The sequence below is a fragment of the Podarcis gaigeae genome (genome assembly GCF_964106915.1).
Source record: "Podarcis gaigeae genome assembly, chromosome: 7".
Classification (NCBI taxonomy): domain Eukaryota; kingdom Metazoa; phylum Chordata; class Lepidosauria; order Squamata; family Lacertidae; genus Podarcis; species Podarcis gaigeae.
This window is the reverse complement of record NC_139683.1, coordinates 91,765,974-91,770,292: the sequence shown is the minus strand read 5'-3', so window position 1 is coordinate 91,770,292 and position 4,319 is coordinate 91,765,974. Positions and strand designations below refer to the sequence as shown.

The 4,319-nt window shown below is 49.8% G+C and overlaps 1 long non-coding RNA gene across 1 annotated transcript; it reads left to right on the top strand.

Annotated features, from left to right (window-relative positions):
• Positions 1 to 888: 888 nt before the first annotated feature.
• Positions 889 to 3,024, top strand: LOC310849439. The gene is made up of 2 exons (XR_014566909.1): positions 889 to 2,317; positions 2,841 to 3,024. It is a non-coding gene; the product is annotated as an uncharacterized lncRNA (long non-coding RNA).
• The last annotated feature ends 1,295 nt before the right edge of the window (positions 3,025 to 4,319 follow it).

Here is a 4,319-nt window from a genome sequence, read left to right as displayed (position 1 = left end):
GGGGAGTCCGGGAAGGGAGCCAGGTCCTAAAGCCCGCCGGAGGGAGGGACAAGACTCAGGAGGCTCAGCGTCAGAGGAGTCCAGGAAGGAGGGAACCCCAGAGGGCAGAAGGACCCAGCGAAGGAAAGAACAGCGCAAGAGGTGGAGCCGGGCTAGAATCTTAAACTGGTGTGGGTGGAGCAGTGAGTCAGAGGGGACTTAGCCGGTCTAGCGTCGAGACGTGGGTCTGCGCGCCCAGAGCTTGGAAATGGAAACTAAACTTTAATAAAGACTTTTGTATATAACATCCACTGGGCGTTGGTCCTCTGTGAGCTGGGACCTAGCGGCAGTCCTGACAGCATATATATATATATATATATGGATATGTGTATGTATATGTGTGTGTGTCCATAGATAGATAGATAATTTATATTGATCAACCATCTTCGGATGAAGGGCACTCTATATACAATGTATAGAGTGTTACAACAAGCCGTTTGGAAAGCTCTGATGTAAATATATATATATATATATATATATATATATATATATATATATATATATATAATGATATACTGTATGTTCTACGGTGATGCCTCCTGCAGTCCACAAAATGAATAAATATTACCCTTGGGATGGCATCTTGCTGGCTGTGCCTCAGCACAGGCTACTTCATCTATGTCGCCGGCACCCACTCAGGTTGAGCTGAGCTGGTCAGCCCCACCCTGGCGGCAAACGGGTCCTGCCATGTGAGTCCCTTTGTTGGGCAGGCAGGGACACACACATGTGTGTGTTTCATGAAGGGAAAACAACCCATTATTATTACTATTACCATTGTCATTTACTATTTATTATTTACGGAAATATTGGGGCAGATTATTATCATTTACCATTTATTATTTACAGAAATATGGGAGCCACCACCACTCTGTTGTCTCACCCATCTTTCAGCACTGATATTTCCTCCCTCTGACCCAGATTTGGCTTTCATCGGGTGGCCAATATGATGAGAATTATTGAATATTAATAATATTGGCCGACCCTATAATAGGCCTGCTGCCAAGTGGGTTTGACCCTTGGCTCTAGCGCTACGTTTCCCTTCCAGCTGCATGGGTTGGACGCCAACTGCCTGAACATCTAGTCCCAGATGGAGAAGAAGAGGGAACTGATCCGCAGCCGTGCCAGCAACTTCTTGTTCCCCGAAGAGGCCACTTTCAACGGCACCAAGGGTTAGGGTTAGGGTCCAGGTGCCTTTATGTTCCTGTCCCAATCCATATAAAGGCAGAGGAGTGCTGCTGCTGCCAGGAATTTGACAGCCATGTTGGTGGGTTTTGCCCCGCCCTAACTTCAGGGTTCAACATTCGCCAGGTGCATTTTGCCACAGGTGTGGGGCCAACTGCAACTGCATGGAGATCTCTGGGTGCCAGGTTGGCAATGGACATGTCCGTCTGGCTGGGCCCTCCAACTTCATTAAGCAGAAGAGCTTATTTCAAAAAAAGTAGAATGATAGAGTTGGACGGGAGTGTGGCGGTCATTAGTCCAACCCCCTACAAGGCATGAATCTCAGTTCAAGCATCCAGGACAGACAGCCATCAAAGCCCTGCTTCAAAACCTTCAAGGAAGGAGAAGCTTCCTATTGCCTTGGTCTCTCCCCGTTTTCTCCAAGGAGTCTATGGTTCGCTCCGCCCATTGTTCCCTGCAACAACCCTGTGTGGTAGGCTTAGAGGATAACGCAGGTTGAAGGGATCCTTTGGCGATGGGTTTCTATCTGCCTTGCTCTCTCCTTCCAGATTGTCCTTCAGGAAGGATCCCCAAAGCAGCATAGTTCTGGATGACCTGATCCTGTCTCCCGGTTGCATCCAACAAAGCAGTGAGGCAAAAAGGAGTAGAAATAAGGCTCTAGTTCTCTTTATAACAGTTCTTTCTTCAAAAATATTTTACATGTGTCGTATATGTGTGTGTACCCATGTATGTGTGAGTGAGTTTCTCTCTGTGTGTGTCTTGTGAACTGCCCTATGGGAATGGGAGAATGGGAAGGGACACTGAGTGTCATCCAACCCAATTTTTTTTGGCTGGAACCCAAAACCCACAGATGAGGAGTCTCATGGGATGGAGCCATCCTCCCATATGTATTCCTCCCACCAGTCCCAGACATTGAAACCTCCTTCCCTCCCCATCTAGGCCTGTTCTCTGTTACCCCCAGCAATCCACATACACCCCGGCACCTGCAAGGATGGCCAGTTTGCCTGCAACGACGACGGTGTGCACTGCATCAGCAGAGAGCAAATGTGCGACTTTGAACCTGACTTCCATGACGGCACAGAGGAGAGCCAGTGTGGTGAGCATCTGCAGGGAATTTGAGGCCGGCCATACGCCTTTGTGGAACTGGCCGCCATAGGAGACAGGAAAGTGTTTTCTCCTTGTGTATCTTGTCGTGACAGAAATAGGGTAGCCATGTTACATGGAAACCAAATTCCCTACTGGGTCTGAGCCCACCCAGGGGCGGCACCTTGTGCAGCACTAAAAGCCAGCACCCTCTGCTTTGAGCATGTCCTGCTTTACAACGTCACAGAATGATAGCATTGTAGAGCTGGAGGGCACACCCTGGGTCATCTACCCTGCAGATGGGCGCTGGGAGGAAAGGAACGGCTCCAGATACCATCAGCCCTTGTCCTTTACTAGGAGCTGGCCCAACCGGGTGGGTGTGGCGGGGTGGCACCTTGGAACAAGATCTGCTTGACAACCACACCCTGGGTATGCCGGAGGATGAGTGGCGCCTTGCGGCAGGTTGGACTGGATGACCCCCGGGGTTTCCAATCCAGAAAAAGATCCAACTGGAACACATCTCTTCCCTAGCCCAGGGCACTACATGGTTGCCGACACCAGCACTGGCTTTCTGGCGGCAGGTCAAGCAGTGGCACAGCGTTCAGACTTCAATCAGCGTCCAATGACATTGCGTATTCCGTAAAGCTCACGCCAGAGGAAGCGTGTGGGCACAAGATTTACTAGCACACTTTGCTTGCAATAAATCTCTCTTAGCTGTAAGTGGTTATGGATTTGGGGTTAGGCGTTAAGGGTTCGGAGTAAGTGGTAAGGGTTTATGGGTAAGGAATTGAAGTAAGTGATTATGGGTTTGGTATAAGTGTATAGGGAATAGGGATTAGCTGTAAGGGCTTAATGTAAGGGGTAAGTGGTTAGGAATTAGGGAATAGGAATGAAGGGAAAATGGTTAGAGGTAAGTGTTTAGGTGTAAAGGATTAAGGGTATGTAACCACATTTTGGGATTGGGGTTGGGGTAAGAGATTAGGGTTAGGGTTAGGGTTTAGGTTTGGGGTTAGGGTTAGGGGTTGGGGTTAGGGTAGGGTTGGAATTCTAGCCCGGTCAGAGGTATGTGCCTATCTGTTCAGGCACCGGCTGAATTCCTTTGACCTCCCTCCGGCGACTCCCGGCAGGAAAAACATACGAGGTCTGTTCCGGCGATTTTCCTCAGGCTGTGAGAAAAACACACCAACAGCTTCTCCTCCTCCCTGCATATCCCCAGGGAGGGGAATCAGACACAGACAGAAATGTAACTACATGCTTTTATTCCTGTCTTTAGCAGTCATACAGTAAAAGATGTCTGCTCTCTTCAACAAACAGAGAGAAACTCCAAACTCCACCCATGTACATCCTGTACAGGTCATATGACACATCCTGAGCTCACATCCTGTGCTCAATAAGGAGAATGGACTGCCCCTTCGTTTTCATGGCAATAGTCACATACTTCCTGTTTGGCTTTCCAGCCACAAGCAGCAGACTGAGCTGCTAGAGCCTTTGCTTGCTGCAGCATTGCTGCTTTAGAATAACAAGGGTTAGGGGTTGGGTTAGGGGGAGGGGGGTTATGGGTCAGGGTTAGGGGTTAGGATTGGGGTTAGGGTTAGGGGGTTAGGGTTGGGTTAGGGTCAGGGGTTAGGGTTAGGTTAGGAATTAGGGGAGGGGGGAGGGGAGGGGAGAGGGGTTAGGTTTAGGGTAAGGTGGGGTCAGGGGTTGGGGTTAGGGGTTAGGGTTTAGGGTTAGGGTTGGGTTAGGGTCAGGCTTAGGGGGTTAGGGTTAGAGGGTTAGGGTTGGGGTTAGGGTTAAGGGTTAGGATGTTAGGGTTAGGGGTTAGGGTTGGGTTAGGGTTGGGCTAGGGTTAGAGGGTTAGGGGATTAGGGTTAGGGGGTTAGGGTTAGAGGGTTAGGGTTAGGGGAGGGGGAGGGGAGGGGAGAGGGGTTAGGTTAGGGTTAGGGTTAGAGGAGGGGGAGGGGGGAGGGGTTAGGGTTTAGGGTTGGGGTCAGGGGTTGGGGTTAGGGTTTAGGGTT